We start from the raw sequence: 20,333 nt of genomic DNA on the forward strand, positions 1-20,333 counted from the left end.
GAGCACCCGGTCCCTCTGCATCCCTAACACCATGGGGTCCCTTCCTGCAGGGCTGCAAATGGCCTGAGTGACAGTGCCCCAGGGAGAGGACACTGGACCACAAACCAGTTATTTTGGGTTTGCCCAGCTCCTGATCTGGAAAAAGGCTGAAACATGCAGGTGGATGAGGGTGATGGGGGAAGCTGGGGCTGGGATTGTCCCTTGAGCTCAGTTTGCCCCTGGGACATGTGATGTTGGACTCAATGATCTTAAAGGTGTTTTGCAACCAATACGATTCTATGATTTCTATCTGTCTGGCCAGGGCCAGTTATTTCTCATTCTTCCTTTCATTCATGCACATCGTGAGCTGGCTGTAGCACTGCAGGACCCGAATCCAGTGCTGGCACCTCACAGGCCTCCTGGGACACCCCTCCCGGCCCATGTCCCCAGCCTCGCCATGGCTTGGGACGGTTCCCTGGCATGAGCTTGGCAGCTTTGTTATGTTTTCTTCCAGAAAAAGCCCCAAGAGGTGACTTTATCCCTCCCTGCCTGCCTGGGGCTGGTGTTTCTGCAGCAATCCATCATCAAAGCAACAGGGAAGCGTCAGGAACAATTAGTGAACCCGTGATGTTAACTTTATCACAGATGATATGACTCTTCTTAATGAAACTTGTGGAAGAGAGGAGAAAAAAAAAAGAAAGAATGCTGACAACAGATGTATTATTTCACCTCCAATTTACTGGCGCATGCATTTTTCATTCATGGAAGCAGCTGATATGCAGATTTATAAAGAGCAGAGCAGGTACAGCCCTTGATGGATCAGTTCTTGCTGTATACTTTGGAGAAATGGACCTGGCTGAGAATGCAGCTGTGCAATGTAATTCCCAAAGCGAGCCCTGAGTTTTGTCCCAAGACAAGCTAATAGGCCAATCAATCATCTTTCCCAAATCCATGCTCTTCAGTCCCGATTCTGTTCCTGTTCTGGGCCGAGAGATATTTCCACTGACCTTTGTGGTTCGTGTCTCCCATGTACTTCATATGGGGTGGCCTGGGTTGACTGTTGGTCATCTCCCAGTTCCCCTTTGCTGGGGGAGCTGGTGCTTGGTGCATCCCAGGGTGGCTTCACCTCCATGCCATTTTGGAGGAACACATCCAGCCACAGAGAGATGGAGTGGAGGTTGGACTTATTTTATGGCCATATTGAGGTGGCTTCTTCAGGAGAACCTTCTTCCCTCTGTCGGATGGGTTCTGCCACCACCATTGTCATCACTTGAACCTCAAGGCCAAAGCCAGGTGCCTTTTACTGGTGATCTGAGTTTGGCCTCCAGACACATCTGGACCTCTTCACCCTCCATTTGCAGCACGTCGTGGTTTATCTCTGTGTTTTGGGGGTGCCAGCCTCTGCGTGGTGGAGGAGGAGGACGCTGGCTCTCTTGAAGCCAAGGGCAGTTCCAGCTCTTTATGCTGATGAAACTGAATCCAAGAAAAATATTGGAGGTTTTTTCCCTCTTATTAGGAATGGAAGATGGGAGTTGTCTTTCTTCTGGGTACTATACAACCAGCATGAATTATTTAGGAGAAAGCATCTCTCTGATAAATAATTTTTTAATGTGGGGAGATTAAATCTGATCTTTTTTTTAATGTAATAACAAGAGCAATTTCTCTCTCACAAACCCTCATATTTCACACAGTAAAGAGATCCCAGGCATCCATTTCTGTATTGATCAGCAAATAGGTCCTTGTATAGATTTAGTTCACCCAACCATGTTTAATTTTGGATTCATTGATTAAATGCAAAGATCTAGATGAAAAGCAAGTGGGCTGTTTCCAGTGCTGGTGATGCTATTTTTAAATAAATCTAGTGCAGGCTAAAATAAATATGCAAAGCATTTTGTATATGGGTGGGGAAGAGAAGGCCAGATGTACTAAAATATTTAACAAACTTTTTCTTGATTTCTCAAAACGCATGTTTTATTTAGTAAACCCTAGTGAAATGTAATCTCCTCCAATATTTGCTCCGACGGGCTGTCCCACGCCCATCGTCTGGCGCGAGCCTGTACGCGGAACCTTGAGGGAACAGTCTGCGCCGGTGACATTGGTGCCACATTTAAATGCAAAGCTCATTAACTGTGTCTGGGATTTTTTGTTTGTTTCTTTCTTTTTCTGTTTTCATGTTCGTTACAAGAGCAAGAGATGAAACACCCATCTAGAATTCCCTTTCATCTCCAGGCATGTGTGTGGGGTTTTTTTTTGCTTTTCCCTTCCCCCCGCTCTGTTGCTCAAATGACAAAGTTTCTCCTTCGGAATTTTATTTGATTTCAAAAGATGAGAAAGAATTAAAAGCATCCCTGGGAGGCTGGGCTCACCGTACTCTATCTGGGATTCTCCAGAAGGTGGATGTGTGAACTGGCAAAGTGTCTTGGCCCCAAGGGATGGAGTTCATCTTGGGGCCAGAGCCACCTCCCAGCTTTTTTTGTCACCTAGAGGTGACCATCCTGCAGATTTCAGCCCACTTTGCTGGGGAATGATGTTCCATTCTGGGTGTATGTGCCTGTCTCCTTGAAATCCTCTGCTTTCAGTCCAATCAAATTTAATTGAATTGTGGTTTTGATCACTTCTGACAGCGGCAGAGATCTCGCTGATAATCACATTCTCGAGGGTGACATGGAGATGGGGCTGGTGGAGGAGGGAGGTGAGATGGGGGCTTGTGTGCTGGTGCTGCTTGGTCCTTATGAGACACCAGAGGAGCTACGTGGGAGCTGGGCTCCATCCATCCTGGGGTCAGATCCCCTTTTGGCGCTGGGTGAATTTACTGCATGTCTCAATGGGGGACTTCACCAGACAAGTTGTGTTGGTTTTGGTCAAAACCCTCCCCAATTTGCTTGGCAAAATCCTGAGGTGGAGCACCCCCAGGACCTCCTCCTCCTGCTGCTACCACCTGAGAGGTGGTGGATGCTGCATCCCTGGAGACATCCAGGGACAGGCTGGACAGGGCTCTGAGCAACCTGAGCTGGTGAAGATGTCCCTGCTCATGGCAGGGGTGGCACTGGGGAAGCTGGGAAGGTCCCTTCAACCCAAACTATCCGATGCTGCTCTAGCACACGTGGTACCAGTTTGGCCTCAGCCTGGCCTGGCTGGTGCTGGGATGTGGGCTCAGCTCCCATCTCCTCCACATGCCCACCCTGCTGCCATCACTTGTACCCGCATGTGCAGGGCTGGGGACGGCAGTGTTTAATTATGGGAATTCATGTGTGATTTACATCAATTGACCTTGAAGGGCAGCCCCTAGAATGGGGGAATATTCCTTATAGAGCTGTGCTGCCCCCTGCTCCAAATGCTTTTCTATCAGCAAGTGTTTAACGGGTTGTTTATGTGTGTAATTTTGGAGGTAATGAAGCAGGCAGGGAAGAATGATCTTACATCTCAGTCCTTGGCAGCGGCCTGAATGCAGCAGCAAAGGTATCAGAGATCCCAAGCTGCGATCCCTTGCCTGAGACATTGGGCATTTATCCCCCAGGTTGTATGGAAAACACTCACCCTCGACCCTGACCTCAACTTTTTCAATGAGGCATCAAAGGGACACATCTGTCCTCACCCCAGTGTGACAGTGCTGCTTTCCTGGGGTGTTTGGAGGTGAGAAGATGGGGCTCCCCAATGCAACCCATGGATGTCTGCAGCCCTGGTGCTGTGGTTGCAAGGGGCCGTAAGCCTTGCACTGAGTTTGCGAAGACTCAGGACTGAGGCTTGGTGGACCTGCTCTGTCTGAACTTCCCTCAGCCTCCCACAGCTTTGTTTTACTTGGTTTAGCTGTAACAACAGCTTTTCTAATTGAGTGATAACTATGGCTAATTCTTTTCCCCTCCCTTTATACCATCTTTTCAGAACTTACTTCTTGAGAGGTGTCAAAATATTCAAATAATAGGAAATGAATCCAAGAAGACCTGGACTGTGTTTCCCTGCAAGTCAGCAGATTTCTGGGGATATTCAGCAGATTTCTACTACAGAGAAGGAAATCAGACTCGATCTCTGTTTTCCAAAGTTTCTGACACTAATCAAAGGTAGCATCTCCTCTCTGTGGGCATGCAACTGTGGTTTAATATGTCTAATCTCCTTAGATGCACATGTTTGTGTTAATTACACCAACACTTGTCAACAGCAACTCGATCACTTGGTTATATTTTTTTATTCCCCTGGGTGACTTTTAACACCTGATTGCTCTGTCATTGGTCACCTCCCGTGCCTGCTGAGGCCAGCTGTTCAGGCTGAGCTCTGCTGAACAGGCAGTTTGTGGGGTGTGAATGTGTCCATCAGCCTCAGGAGAGGATCATGTTGTGTCCAAAATGTCTTGAAATCGAGAGGGTGATCCAACACATCCTTCTAGCCCTGCATCTAGCTAGAGTCATTCCTTGGCCATGATGGTGACAACAGCATCTATTGCTCCTTTAAACAAGGCAGTGGTGTGTATCTTCAGACCAGCATGATTTATAGAATCATTTTGGTTGGAAAAGACCCTCAAGATCATCGAGTCCAACTGTTAACCCACCCCTGGCACTGCCCAATGTCCCTGAGAACCTCATCTCCGTATGTTCACCTCTCCAGGGATGGTGACTCCACCTCTGCCCTGGGCAGCCTGTTCCAATGCCTGACAGCCCTTTAGGGAAGAAACTGTTCCCAAGATCCAATCTAAACCTCCCCTGGCACAACTTGAGGCTGTTTCCACTCATCTTGTGGCCTGTTACCTGGGAGAAAAGCCCAGTTACCCCCTGGCTCCAAGCTCCTTTCAGGCAGTTCAGAGATCAGAAGGTCTCCCCTCAGCTCCTTTTCTCCAGCTGAACCCCCAGGTCCCCCAGCTGTTCCTCATAAGACTTGTGCAGTGGTTTGGCTGAGTGGGGTTGAGCAGTGGCTCCCCAGGGGTCAGACTGGGGGAATTAAGCGGAAGTTGCTGAACAAATCTCCAGCATGTCTTGGAGATGGAGGACACTCATGACAGTAAACTGCCTGTGGGGAATGAATGGATGGAGTTGCAGAGTGTAAATGAGGAAAGAGAGACTCCTGCAATGACCTTGCAGACGAAGCGTGTTAGCTCGGAGCAGAAGATAGCAACAAGTCAAGAGACCTGAATATCACGGCCAGAAGGACGAGAGAACATTGCCAAGCCATGCAGCTGTCAAACAGACCAGTGCTGAGCCTGGAGGAGATGTGGGGAGTCTGGAAAGGAAACGACGAGATTGAGAAACTGAAGTGTAAGGTGACAGCCAGAAATAGAAGGGACCAAGTGATATTTGTGTCAGAGGTATCACAGGGAAAGCATGAAGAAATCCAGACCTGAGATACCCAACTCCTTGGGCTCAAGCCTTTCCCCTTAAACCCGGCATAAACTATTTTAACGGCTCTTCTTAGCAAACCCTGAGAGGGGACAGAGCTGGGCATGGCAGCCGGACACTTCCACCAGTCTACTGGTTCAGTTCAGATCACTGATGAGCTAATTAGTTGCTATGGAAATGCAATGTGGGAGAACTTTGGGGAGGAAAAATTATAGGTAATTTTTATTTGTTTGGGCCCTGTTCCTATAGCAACAGGAGAACTTGTCACTGAGTACCAGTTGGTTTCCATGGTGTTGGCTGCTAGTTCTGGGTTATTAATGCCTCCAAGCATAAAACAGTGCGACTTACCTAGTAGAACTTGTGGGCTGTCCTCCACCACACACACAGGAACTTTGTATTTAGCCAAACTCCTGGTCTTGCTTTTGCAATGAAGTGAGCATGCTCCCAGAAGTTGAGCAGGAATGTTCATCATCAGTAGATATCATGCTGGAAGGATCTATTAGATTCTCCCTCCCTTGAATTTACGATATCCTGGAATGAATAATCCATCACTTCGTAGCTCGTTTCACTCGCAGCATTGCCTGATTTTTAATTGGATTTTCTCTGGATTCAGCTTCCAGATGCTTGGTGTTGATCTGCCTTTCTCTGCTAAATTAAAGAGTCTTTTAGCACCTGGCAGTTTTGCTGCAAAGGGACTTATTGTAATTAAGTCACTTCTCGTCTCACCACAACTGGTTTTCCTGAACGAAGCCATTTGTTTTCCTTCAGCCTCTCGCTGTGCAGCATCACCCATTTTTTTGTACTCTTCTGAACAAAAGGGATGCAGTCTCTGCTTTGCAGCCGTGTTGGAGGTCTGTCAAGGGACCTCTCCAAACTCCTTCAGAAGCTGAGCCTTGGAACCAGGCCAAACACTCCTGAACGCTGAAGGGACTGGATTTGGGAAAGAGATTGGTTTTATGTGAGGTTATAATTTCTCTCCCACCAGCTAACTCCTCAGCCTTCCTCAGGTGATAATTACCCCGCAGGAGCTAAAGCCTCTCTTTCCACTCCGCTCTTATCAAACCATACTCCACTTTGAAGGCATCAGCCACTTCTTTCCAAGGCATTCTGATGAACTCCCGCTGCCGTGTGAAGCTCAGAGTGAGCAGACACAGCTTCCCTTGGCTTCGAAGATGCTGCAATCCAGGCAGAGAGATATCGCTCCAGTTTTGAAGGCAAATAACGTGATCAGTGTGTGAATAAACCTTTGATGATATTTGGCTGAGCGCACCACGCAGTCGGAAGGGAGGCATGAGGCAAACGAGCTCGCAAAGGGCAGCCACTCCTAACCAGCCCTTCTTCAGATCTCTTGGCAAGCTTTGCTCCTGGCCCGGCAGCTCCACGTGCTGTGCCCACAGCTGCTCCTTTCCCGGCAGTGATGCTCAACCCAAATGCCTCAAGGTGAGGAGGAGGATGGAGGATGAGACTGAGGTGAAGGCTCACTGTGGAGTCAAGAGGAGAGTCCTGAGCCACCCAGGTGTGGTCTTGCTGGAAAGCCCTCCAAGGCAGAAGAAATGCTTCATGCAGGAGTTCCTGTATCTCCTTAGTGTCTCCTGAATTGCAGATAAATTATGTAAGAAGTCCTTCTGCAAAATATGTGTTTGTTCTTTCATGCATTTTTTTCCAATGGTGGTACCCACATGGGGTGAGCTTTGGGAAATGCTGTATTTAGCCAACCAGTGATGTTGGCTTTCGCATCAGGACTCGCTGTTGAATGGAGTGTCGCCTGGATGAGGGGGCACATCCAGCACACCAGGAACCCACCTCCAAGCTGGGAATCCAAGAGCTTCACCTGGTTCTTCTTCTTCCTTCACTCCTGATTGGCAAGAAATGCTTCCTGGCTTGGTTTGACCTGCAGCTCTCCCAAGCATGGCTTTGCTTCTTCCATGCTGTTTGAGCCCCTTGTGAAATCAGCATTTCCCCACCTAATGTCCCAGCCTTCCTGAGCCTGGGGAAGCCATGGCTCTGGACCAGAACAGGCATGTGGCCTCATGAAGTTGTGGGAAGGTAGCTGATATGGACCTTAATCAGCCATCCAGAGCTGTTTGATAAGCATCTACGAGGGATGTGAGCATGGAAAGTACCCAGCACCTGGGAGGAGTGAGACCAGCCTTTGGGAGATGTCTGTGAGTTGTGGCACTGATGACAGTGGAGTGATGCTCCTTTGCTCTGAGCAGCTGGCACCATCGTGGCAGAGGAGGAGAAAGGGTGACATGTCCCATGTCACAAGGTAAAGCTGGGTGCCAGCTGGGAGAGCCTTGCTGGACTCCTCAGGGATGTGATCAGTAGAACAGATTGTCCAGAGAGGTGGTGGATGCCCCATCCCTGGAGACATCCTAGGCCAGGCTGGACGGGGCTCTAAGCAACCTGAGCTGGTGAAGATGTCCCTGCTCATGGCAGGGTTGGCACTGGATGAGCTGTGAAGGTCCCTTCAACCCAAACTATTCTATGATTTTGTAATTACTCTTGTCATGTCCATGCAGGTCTCCTCTTCTCCAGCCCATGCCCTGAGAGGTGTGACAGAGAAGGTGCTCCTGGCTAGCAAGGCCAAGAGCCGTGTGGTTGGAGTGCTGTGGTGAGCACTGGAGATACCACACAGCTCCGTGGTGGGAGGAGGGAGCAGCATCTCGTTTGATGACACATAAGTACATGCTTTTGATCTAAGTAACCTTCTCCTGACAGTGAGGACTTTTATTACATCCTGTGCTCCCAGGGAAGTCAGTGGAGGAGTCATGGGTGTTGTGTCCCGAAGCATGGCCACCACGTCTGGTACCCATCCATGAGAGCTGACAGCAGGAGGGTAGCCACAGAGGACCTCTGTGGGGAGATGGACCTGTCTGGCTTCTCCTTGTCACCCAGCAAGCCCTGCATGAGTGAGAAGGCAGGTTTGGGTTGTTGTCCATAAAGCGGGTGAGACCTGTCTGGGCATGACGTTGTCCCAACCTCCTGCTCCAGGTTTCTGCTCTCCCCAGCCCTTTGGGACGCCTTCAGCCAGGCTTGTCAGGAGGATCACTACTGTTGAAATGTCTTGGTGAGCTTGTGGTAAAGCCTGGGGTTCTTCCCACAACTTATTTCAGCCCCCTGGTACTTACTCCTCAGGATTTGTCAAAGGTCAACGAAGCTCTACAGCAACTGAAAACCCACAGGTTCATGGTCCACTGATTTCCCACCTATGTTGCTGGTTTTAATCAGATGTAGCTTGGACTGGGATCATTTTGTGTCCCTGCAAAGCTCTGTTTACAGACTGCTTTGCTGTGGGGCAGCTCAAGAAGGGGCAGAGAGCAGTGGTCATCCAAAAGCCTCACATGGGATCTCATGGCTTCAGTCTAAAATAAAACTGGAGAGTATAAGGTGTATTATAACCAGAAATATCAGCGCCACCTAGGAGCAAGCCCAGGCTGGATTAGTCCTAAATGAGAAAGCCACTTTCCTCAAGGAATGGTCATAGCAGACCCCAACGCTGCAAAGCAGAGAGTAAAAGTGTTTTGAGAGCTGAAGAACTTTCTGGCAGCCTCTTTTCCTCTGCCAGCCATGGCGAAGATGAGGTTGGACCTGCCAAGGTGTGTACCTCCTGCAGCCACCCATCCACTCCCTGCCCGCTGGTGGCCTTGCCTCACTAGGAACATGCCTTTCCAGGTAAACGCAGGAAGGTGTTTCCTGTGGAGACACTAACCAGTGGTTGAGCAAGCGTTGCTGGCTCAAATGCAAGTTTTCCTGCTGCTCCAGCTCTTTCCATCCATGGGGAAAAATCTTCTCTGAGCTGCTGATGCTCCTCAGCCTCACCCACGGGAGGAGTGGATGTGTCGTGGTCATCTCTGGGCTCTGGTGGCAGAGGAGGGTGGTGAGTGCTGGCTCTGAAGAGGTGAGGTCTTTCTCCACCAGTGCTTTGGAGGTAGGAGCAAGAGGAGAGCTCCAGGAGCCACCTTCAGTGTGTTGGGAAAGAAGGAGCTGAGTGAGCCCTAGTCCATGTGGGTGAGTTGGGATGGGATGGGTACGTGTGACTGCTTCAAATGTGCTTCCCCACCCACCATAGTCCAGGAGGCTCCTCACTTTCCAGGAAGGGGCATTTGGAGGTTCAAAGGGGTGATCTTCAACAGCCCATGCCTGCTGGAGCTGCCCTAGAAGCTCAGGGAACAAACCAGGCACTTCCCATGGGACCCAGAACGGCTGGGAGGAAACTGGGTGTTTTTCTCCAGGTCTGGGCTGCTTGTCTGCCCCCAATGGTGGAAAGAAGAATGGATGTGGTGTCCTGGGGATTCTCTCAGTGCTGGTTTCCTGGTCTACCTTGAGGTGAAGGAATGTGCTCCAGCCCCTGAGCAGGGCTTTTCTTTCCCAGCTGGGCAACAAGATGAGACCAGGCTCTTGCTTTTGGGGGAACCATTTCTGTGAGGGGTTTCACTTGCTCTGCCCTTGTCAGCTTTGCTATGCCTGTTCCTGGGGACTGTTTGCAGCATGTGGGGTGATATCTGATGGGACTCCCTGGATTTTTGGTCACGAAGAGGGGTTTTTTATCTCTGTGTATGGACAAGTCATTTTGTGTCTCCTATAACCTGCAGGGCAGGTTGACCCAGGGCTGGTGGCTGTTTGCAGATCCCAGATTCTGTGTCGATGCCAATGAGGTGCTCATGGTGTCTGGGGTTGAGTGGTGCTGCTGCTGCTGGGATCTGACTCCAGGAAGGACCCAGGGGGCCATGTTCCAACTCTAGGACACCCTGCTTGGTTCTCCTTTATAGACTCATTGAGTCACTTTGGTTGGAAGAAACCCCCACAATCTTTGAGTCCAACCATAACCCGACCCTGGCACTTACCCATGTCCCTAAGGACCTCATCTCCGTCTGTTCAACCCTCCAGGGATGGTGACTCCAGCACTGCCCTGGGCAGCCTGTTCCAATGCCCAACAGCCCTTTGGGGAAGAAATTGTTCACAAGATCCAACCTCAACCTCCCCTGGTGCAACTTGAGGCCGTTTCCTCTGCTCCTGGCGCTTGTTCCTGGGGAGCAGAGCCCGACCCCCCCTGGCTCCAAGCTCCTTTCAGGCAGTTCAGAGATCAGAAGGTCTCCCCTCAGCTCCTGTTCTCCAGCTGAACCCCCCAGGTCCCTCAGGTGCTCCCATCACACTTGTGCTCCAGCCCCTTCCCCAGCGCCACTCCCTTCTCTCAACTCGCTCCAGCACCTCAAACTGAACACAATCAACAGTTACAACCAGTTTGGGATGGTCACTAGTCCCTGCTCAGCCTGGCTTACCCATCCTGCAAGTTGCCTTCTCCATTCCTTTCATCCCCTCAGTGGTCGATGGCATCCTCTGTGTGTTCTCCTTTGCTTCTGTTTTCCTGAAGGTCCTGGAAATATTCGGCTCTCAGAGAGATCTGTGCCATAACTCTCAAAAGCTGGAGTATAAGTGCTTGAAGTGCTCTCCAAGGGAAGAACTGGCACCTTTAGCACCAGGAAATACAGTCGCATCTGCTCACACAAGCTAAGGATGCTTCACATGTTTAAGAGCTGAAGGGTCTGCAGAGGCAAGGGATCTTCTAGTAGCTTTATCACTGCAGTGAAAATCTAGAGCTAATAAAGATAATCGACTCTGCCAAGGCGGAGAGGAAAATGCATGAGTAATCTAAACAGGGCCACTAAAAAATCCCCCGATGCTCTTCAATAAATCAGAGATTTGCAGGAGGATTCGCAGCCATGCTGCAGGCTGGGACTCAGATCTGCCGCTGAGGTTTTGCATGGGTTTGGATGAACTGCTTCATCTCATCCCACCCTCCCATTTCCCTGTCAAGGAAGCAGAGACTGTCTTGATTCCCCAGTAAAAGCTACATCTAGCTATGGTTGTGAAGCCATGGGGAGGCAGAATGCAGCATGTTGGGATGGTGGGGAACAGCAGGTGTGACCTGTGAACCCTTCCCTGCATATGTGTCCATGGGCATCTCCCTTCATCTCCCTAGGTTTGGAAGTCGGCCTTCCTCATCCTGGGGCCATGACGGGGTCTGGCCTTTGCTGGGCACTGGTACCATAGGGCAGTGAGCTTCCCCACACCCTCCCTTAATACAAATAATAAAGAGGGGTTTAAACTGGTCAACAGCAATGGAACCAAAGCCATCCTGATGGGAATATATTCTTATAAGCCAAAGCTATAAAAGAAAGGGCAGAAAACCTGACACATCGCAAATCACTCTCCTGTCGCTCGCTTTAGCAAACCTAGGTTTGAAGCTGCAGAGGTGGACCCTTTTCTGAGGGGGTGGAAAGGGGATTTGTGAGGGGAAATCTCCTGGCAGTTACACCATCCCTCTGAGAAATGAGGTGTCAGTCTGAAGGAAGGGGGCACAAACAGGCTTTCCCACCCCTGATTAAGCAGGAGGAGAAAATAATAAAAGCACAGTGTCCCACCAAATTTAATTAACAGGGAAAAAAAAGAGATTTTTCAAAGTTTGGTTTCTCAGAAAAGATGTTTTATTCATGGTCTGGCAGGGTAGTGCTGGCGGTGCCATTAATTATGGGAGCCGCCGGGTGCTGCACCTGCTCTGGCGACTTGGCTCGGCTTTATCATCCTGACACCCCGTACAGGGAACTGGGGCATCGTGGGGAGCCCATGGGGCCAAGATGCTGGTGTGAGCCCACCTTCTCCACCCTGCAACCATCCACAGTGCTGCATGTCCCCGGCCATTCGGCGGGTCCTGCCGGCCTGTGCCGTGCTCAGGGGCTGAGTGTCATCTTGCCAAAAAAACGGAGGGTAGGCGTCTGCCAGCCGAGCAGCCGCAGAGCATCACCGCCCTCCCGTCGTCGGATGCTGAGCAGATCTTGGCGGCCACCAGTGAAGCAGTGCAAGTTCACGACTTGGTCAGAGGCCCAAATAAAAAGGGCTGATGATATAAAAAAAACACATTCCAAGCACGGCTAACGTGCTCAGTGGCACCTGGACAAACTGGAAAGGCTGAGGCTGGAGGCTCTGCCAAGGTCCTCTGTTCAGGCTGAGGGTGGCTGCAACCATCCCTGGGCTTGGTGCACCTGCAGGAGCCGCTCACAGCTCCGAATGTTTCTCATTCTTCCTATTTCCTTCTAGACATGAGGAAGAAATTTTTGACACAGGGTGGTGAGAGCCTGGCCCAGGTTGGCCAGAGAGGTGGTGGCTGAACCATCCCTGGAGACATCCCAGGCCAGGCTGGACGGGGCTCTGAGCAACCTGAGCTGGTGAAGATGTCCCTGCTCATGGCAGGGGGGGCACTGGGGGATCTGGGAAGGTCCTTTCAAACCAAACTACTCTGTGATTCTATGATTTTATGATTTTATTCTAGGAAATCTCCCCAGTAACTTTCCAGAGAGGTAATAAAATATTTAGTGTTAAGCAAATTAAAGCAGGTGCAAGAACAACACAAAGGGAAAAAGGACCTGGGGATGGTCCCTGGGAGAGGTGGCCACAGCTTCCAGAGATGGGAAGGAGAAGCACCAGCCCAAACAGGACCAGCCTGGGTGACGGGGCTGGCTGCAGCAGGACAGTCCTGTGCAGCTCTGAGAAGGTGGCCTTCAAAATGCAAAGCATCATATTTATAACATTGCAGCGAAAGAAAATCCTCAAAAAAATATCTTTAAAAAAACAAAAGTGGTGAAACAAGGCTGGAAAGGGAGACAACGAGCTGGGCTAGAAGACAACCGGTGGCACCACTAGCTCTACTCCAGCGTTGCACCCAGGGATGCTGGTGCTTGCCCAGTCCAGGCACTCGGCTGGCAGCACTGCAGGGAGAACAGGGTCTTTTGTGTCTGCAGCATGTGAAAAGGCAGGTGACAAAGCAGGAGGAGCTTTGAAAGAGCAGGAGCATCCTCAGAGGAGCAAATGCTGAATTAATGAGGGAAACAAGCTCTAGCTGCCTGGCAAGGGGGGATGGTCCCTGGGAGGGTCCGGCAGCGGGCAGCCTGGGGTGCTGAGCAGTGTCCTGGGGACCCACGGGGCTCCCTGCCATCACCTGCAATTCAGGAAGCTGGACTCGATGACAGAGGACAGTCCTGCCTTGCTTTGCTGGGGCAAAACGCTGCATTAGCCCATCTCTTTTAATTAAGGTAATGCTCACTTGCACCCTGGCCCAGGCAGTGTCACAGGGGAGGATTAATTGCCAAGCTGCTGTCCTGGCACACCAAAACCCAACTCTGGTGACAGGCTCAGCTCAGATGGCCCCACTCATCTGTGCAAATAGCACCTTGTTTTTGGAGATGCAGCAAGCAAAGGGAAGCCAAAGGGGCTGCCTGAGCCCTCCTGGACCCCATTCCCAGCCCCAAACCCCTCCTGGCCCTGCTGTCCACAGGCAGGGCTCCACCAAAGCCAAACCTCTGCCTCTGCACCCACCCTGTCTGGAGTCACATTCCTGAGGATCTACGAGCAAATAATATGTGCAAAGAGTCTTTCTCTGCAGGATCCCATCCTGAGTATAAGGAGCTCATATCTCCCAAAATGCAAAGGGACCCAGAACCTTCTGTCCTGGGGCAGCCTGGGCTGCATGATCAGGGAACCAGCATCAGCTACCCAGGGAGATGCAATTAGCTTAATTGCTGTGAGTGAGGGAAGGTGGTGCCCTCTGCCCAGCTGAGCCTAACGAGGGGAGAGGCATCTCCTCCCCAGCCTGCTGCTTATATATAGGAGGAAACAAGTAAGGTGAGTTGGATGCTGGAGGAGGAGCAGAAGGGCTCACTAGTGTGGAGTTTGGTGGTGGGATGAGTTGTGCCAGGGCTCAGCCACCTGGCAAATTCTGGCTCCTGCATGGGGGTCTCAGTGTAGCCTGAGTTGGGGGGTGGTGTGGGACAGTCTGTCACTGCAGCAGGGCTGGGCTGGCTCCCAGGCACGTTGGCTCCATCTGTTCCTGCAGAAGTGTCCTCCTGTTCAGCCTCCACAACCAGCCAAAGGTACCTTGTAACCCTTGCTCAGAGCTGGCTCCATGCAAAGCCACGTGCTTCATAAAAGAAAACACCTTCTCTGAAAAGAGCCACAGCTCTATTACAAATTTTTAGAGGCAGCTGATGTTTTGAAAACTTTGCCTGTAATGTGGGGTGGATGGTCTTGGAAAGCAGAGCTGGGAAGATGTAAATTTGTGGGACAGAAAGGATAAATCTATGGGGGGAGATGAGTGGGGACCTTCTCTTTGCTGTCTGCACTGTGCAGGGTTAATTAGCAGCAGCCCGTGTCAGGGCCTGAAACTTTAATGCCTTTACACTGGTCCTTCAATTATTAAGTGTGGAGGTGATGAAGAAACCGATCTGGGAGAGGTGACTGGGCTCTGTCACTGTGCACGGGTGCAGTCCTGTGACCTGGGCATGTTGGAGACTGTGGGGTGGCTGTGAGCATCCCGGAGCTGCTGTGATGCATAATACAGCTCAGACACCACTTTGACTTCATTGTCAGTGCTTTTGGGCATGTTCCCCCTCTGCAAGGACCGCAGAGGGTCCTGGTATCTCTCCTTCTCTGCCCGTGGGGTGTTCTTCTTGTTAAATTTGGCAGGGTGAATTTATATTCTCAAGGGGCTGTTGGAGGAGATGTCTGTGGCCCCTCTGAGCTAATGTTTGTGACCTGGTTGTCTGTAACCCAGGGGAGATCTGTGGGCTGTGTGGTTGTTTCCAGGGTCCTCTCCCCCAGCTACAAACAGTGTTGGATGGAGGGGGAAAAAGGTGCTGAGATGGGGTTTGTCTGCAGCTGCAATCACAGCCCGATGGTGCTGAAGAAGAGCCTCCTTCTAGCTAAAAAATGGCACTGTGCTTGCCAAAAAAATATAAAACTCTTGTGCTAACAGGGTAATTAATTAATTACAGCTCATTAGAGGAATTACAATCCCATTAGTACCTTGGGATCATGTTTTGGTGAGGCAGGGGGTGTGTGGAAGCTGATTCTTGGATGATGCAAGTAAGAGCTCACCAGTTGCACTGCGGAAAACGGGGGTTCTTTGGGTCTGATTTATTGGAGATGGGGTCACCCAAAATGATGGCCCTTTGCTTCTGTGGAAGCACATGTGGAAGTTGCTGCCAGCTTTCTAAAACAGAAGTGCTGGCACTGGTGTTTCCCAGCCCGCTCACGCTGAGTGTCAAGCTGTGCTCCTTCACTCCATGCTCTGCCTGCGTCCCTTTTTGGAGATGGCTAATGAAATTCTGCCTTAGGTGGTGATGGATCAGGATAACGGGCTGAGCCCACATGGGACAAGCTGTGGGGTCCTGGCATCCTGACTTTTTATTCTCCATGAGCAAAGCCTCTCTACTGCCCCACTTCTTCCCTTGAAATCCCATTAGGGCTTCCTTTATTCTTTGCATTGCTGTCATTTGCTGGTTGCTCATTGCTTTGATCCCTCTAATTTATTATTTTTATTTCAAATAACTTATTTTGTTGGTTTTTTTTTTAAAGGCTCCATCAGCAATGCCAGGCGAGCGTGGACCTTGCTGATTAAATATAGTGATGAGATGTACTGATCAAAGCGTGCCAGCCTCGGGTGTAGCACTTGTCCCGTACGTGCTTGGGCCATTCCCCACCTCCTCCTCCTTTTTCCTTGCCGGGACATGGAGGAGTGTTAGTGCCTGCCATGAATCCAGATAAATTGCTCCAGGCCTTAAGCCCTGGCTGGAACAAACACCAAGTTTCCCCAGTTTCCGTTCCCTGAGCCTGATGCTCAAGATCTGGGTGTTCCTGTAATGCAGCAACACACCTCATGAATAAAGATTATGTTGATTAAAAAGGAAAACCCAGAGCAAGGCAGAATAAAAGTGATTTGCAGAGATTAGATGCTCTGGCACATCAAGAGTTCCCTAAAGGGCTGAGCTAACATGTTCAAGCATAAAAGCTTTAAGCCCTCATCCCTGTTTTGTAACTAATGGCTTTGGGTCAGGATGACTAACTCTCCTATTTGATAATTGTCCTTGTGGGACACTGGTGAGATTTCATGTATGGAAGGACCAGCCCGGTCCAGAGAGCAGCATCCTCTCTTGTAACCTGTGCTGTGCTCTCTGTGGGATGGGCTTTGCGTAGTTACACATATGACTTTGCCAGCAAGATGCTCCCTTTGCAGTGGCCAAATGTGGGGGAAACGGAGCAAAGGAGGGGTATGAGCCTTGTATTCTGGCAGGCACAGCCTCTTCCATCCTCCTGCATCCCAAAGCTAGAGGATCCCTTGCTATCAGGTGTCCGAGGAACAGATTTTCATGAATTGAGTCTAAGGAGAAGAGAAAACAAACAGCATTAAAAAAGGAAGTATTCTTCGTATTTGCGAAAGTGATGCTGAAAAAGAAACACCTCCAAATGATGCCCCAGCGGGCACAGTCATGTCCCAGGTCTATGTTGCAGCTGAGACAAATTGCCCAACTGCTTGCTGTGCATCAAACCTTGTGGGTTGCTGGTGTCACCACCTGAGCTTTCTGCCCACCATAGAAAAGCAAAGGCACATCCTCCCTGACAATCGGGGAAAAAGGGAAAAAAACCCTCAGTCTTTTCTCTCCCCAGGGCATCATCTTCTCTGGATGGCCATGGGGTCCGAAGCACCAGCTGCCTGCTCTGTGCAAGCCTGGGGTGATTTCTCCCATGTACACTGTGTGCTATTTAATGAAGAAACAGGGAAAGGAATGTGAATATGTAATCTAGAAAATCCGTTGTCCAAGATTTACGGGGGTAGATATAAGGCCAGAATCCAGCCCGTTCCTTTTTAATGATGCGACCTCTGTCTTCATCAGAATTTATTATTTGTTCTCGGGTCTGCAGCAATATCTCTGTTCTGGGCCAGGATCTGGTTTTGTTAAGCCCTGTTTGAATGAGCAATAGTGTTCCTGTACTTGAGAGATTATAAAGTAATTGACCTTTTAATTCTGGCCTGAAAATGCGATGCTTTCTGTGCCACACTTTTTCCCTCTCCATTTTCTTTCCTCTCTAGACGTGCTGTCCCTGAGCTAATGCTGGTTGGTACCAGGTGGGAAACCAGCCCCAAGGTGATGTGTGACTGTGTGGGACCTCCCTGTGCCCCGACACATGGGGGAGCTCCTTGACTGGAGCATCCTCAGGGCTGTCGCAAGGAGGCAGCTACAAAGCAGGATGCCAGCAGCAGCAGGAGGGCAGAAAATTGAGCTAATTTTAAGATTTCCATGATAGATTTCCGAATTGGATTATGTGACATGGTTGCCAGTGATGGCGGGGTCTGGAGTTGATGATTCAGGGTCCTCTTCCCTCCCGCCTGTCCCTGCGTAACCCAGGAGCTGTGACTCCTGCTGTAGGGGTTTTTTGTTGTTGTTATGGGTTGTGGGTTTTTTTGTTTTGTTTTGTGCAAGCCAAATTCCAGCACGTGTAATTACATCTCTTCACATTCCTTGGGGAGCATCCATGCAGTTTGCTAGTCCTGTCCCTGCCAAAGGAGTCTGGGGTTGCATGGAGTGCTGCAGCCCAGAGGTGGCTGCATTGCAGGTGCGTAAGGTCTGGAGAGATGCTCCTGAGCCTGTGAGACACTTGCAGGATCTTGCACTGGTGGGGCTGGTTCACTAATTGCTAATGAACTCTTTTGCTTGGAGTTTCCAGACGGTGGTGGGACGGCAGAGTTCAAAGGCTGTATTTGAGCTGTATGTGCTGCCTGTGTAGGTCGGGACAGTTGTGCTTGGACACTGGAGGGTGCACCTGTGATTTTGGGAAGGTGGCAGAAGCGCTGAATCTGATGTGAAAATGCAGCTGGTGAAGCAGCAACTCCCACCTGTTCAACTCCCTTCTCCCTGCAGTCACAACCAATTCATCTTGAGCAGTTGTATCCAGCACCGTATTTTGGCAGAAATTACTAGCCCATCCATCCAGACAGCTATTTCTTTCCCCCCTGCAGCTTCAGAAAGCGATAAGTCAGCAGCAATACAAATATTGAAATGCTGCCTGTGGGGATTAGTGACCTGGCAATTAAAATATTTGACCTACATCTCGTTAAGTACCAGGAAGGTCAAACAGAGCCGTGTTTCTTCTTAAAACTTCTGCCCAGATGAATTTTATTATTGTAGTTACTTGTGTTTGAACAGGCTGTTTATTTCCTATGGAACATAAAGGGTTTGGGGACAGGGACTGTGTGAGGGCTGGACCCCTCAGCAGTGATTTTTGGGGGCGCTGGGAGCAGTTTCTGGAGCCAGGTAGATGATCTTCTGTACAGCACAAACACGCCTGAATATTTACAGGACTCTTACCACAAACATGGCAAAGAACAACCATCTCCTTTTGTTCCTGAGGTTGTACGTGCTGAGAATCCTCGTCCAAACAAACGAGTGAGTTTTTCATCCAGTAAACATCACAGACTCTTTTTTTTTTCTCCTTCTCCTTTTCACGTGTTGTTCGCTCTGTTCTGCAAACAATGTTCTTTTTAAGCCCGGGCAAAAAACTCTATCTGTCTTCAGAGCATGATGTGATGGCAGAACCCAGCGACGTCCGCTTGGCAATGAGATTAAGCGGAAATCATTTATAAAGGTCTTCTCATCCCAAAGCAAGGGGAGGGGGAAGCAAAAACAACCCAACCCCAATACAGCTTGATTTGGATGGCTGGGCACACAGCTGGGCTTACAGTAGTCAGAGGGTTTGTGGCCACCACCCAGCCTGAGATCCAGCACAAACCCTCCTTGGTTTTGAACAGCAGTGAGTGGGTAACTGGGAATTTGCTCCCTTGTACCGTGGGTTCTTGGGTTTTTTTCCTCCAAAAAACCCTCTTGTATATCGTGCAGCTCCTCCATGGCCTGGGAAAGGGGTTTTGCTGTAATATGGGCTGGTGTTTGTGCTGTAGAATCATAGAATCACTTTGGTTGGAAAAGCCCCTCAAGACCATTGAGTCCAACCATTAGGCCAACCCTGACACTGCCGCATGTCCGTGAGAACCTCATCTCTGTGTCTGTCCAACCCCTCCAGGGATGGTGACTCCACCACTGCCCTGGGCAGCCTGTTCCAATGCCCAAAAACATTTTATGTGAAAAAATTTTCCTAAAATTCATCACTCTATTTGCAATTACACTGCTTGATTGGGTCCTGCTGGGCTTTCCTTGCCTCCCCAGGCTCACTCCAGGTGGCTTTCCATAGCGTGTTGTTATTGAGTCGTGCTGGCCTTAGAGTCCATGAGCAAACATCTCTTGTGGAGCCATAAATATCTTCAAGGCTACCAGTTTGTGAGGCAGCAGGGAGGGGGGGGGAATTGCTGAGTTTGGGTATATTTGTAATCAGAGAGAAAATGGTTCATTCCTGAGTAATGTACACCTTTAAAACCAACCAAACAAAAAAGCCCCACAAACCCAAAGCAACATAACGCAAACAAAACAACTGAACAAAGAAACTGTGAGCAAACAAACCAAAACCTCCCTAACAACATACACACCAGTACGGCTCAAAGAAAAAGCACATTTTTCATTCAACTTATTTTCTTCAGAAAATGAACTTCTGGCTAAACCTATTCAATCTTACAAAGCATTTCAATTTTGACAAGAGTGCGTATTCTGGAGGAACGTGGTTCCATGAGAGTTTTTCCAGCCAACTCTAATCCCACATGCCTTGCTGTGACTAAACCTCATTTCTATGTTAAGTACTTTAGCTTGTCTGTAAGGGCCAGGTAAAAACTCAATCAGTCAAGTAGCCTCCCTGCAGCTGCCTTGTTAAACATTGGGGTTTTAAAACACTTCTTAGTTTTCTTTAATGGAGTAGAAGTGGAAGATCCCCTGGGGAGAGGCACAGTTTGATACCTGCTAATCAACATAAAAATTTACACTGGGAATCTCCCTTGCACGAAGGGAGGTGTGGGGTCTTGGGCATGGGCTCTGGGAAGCCCTTTGCTGCTTTGTCTTTTATCATCCAGAATGGATGGAAAAAGAGGATAAAAATAGCCAAGAAAATATAAAGAAGCATCTTTGAGAAGTGCAGAGTGCCTGGTGTGGGGGACAGCCCTAGCCTGCTGGTTGCAGTCCTTAGGGAAGAACATATTATATATACATTTCTGCTTTCACTTGTGTGTACATGTATCTGGTGACAGCCAAGCTCCTAGCC

General features: G+C 49.7%; 1 protein-coding gene across 1 annotated transcript in view; it reads left to right on the forward strand.

The window, feature by feature from the left end:
* The first annotated feature begins 9,014 nt into the window (after positions 1-9,014).
* LOC102085318 (ATP-sensitive inward rectifier potassium channel 12) overlaps positions 9,015-20,333 on the forward strand; it is a 56,165-nt gene continuing 44,846 nt past the window's right edge. The window contains exon 1 of the mRNA XM_065031338.1: positions 9,015-9,314. The gene's annotated coding sequence lies outside the window, so the exon portion shown is untranslated. The remainder of the gene's footprint in view (positions 9,315-20,333) is intronic.

This window comes from Columba livia, chromosome 15 (assembly GCF_036013475.1).
Source record: "Columba livia isolate bColLiv1 breed racing homer chromosome 15, bColLiv1.pat.W.v2, whole genome shotgun sequence".
Lineage (NCBI taxonomy): Eukaryota > Metazoa > Chordata > Aves > Columbiformes > Columbidae > Columba > Columba livia.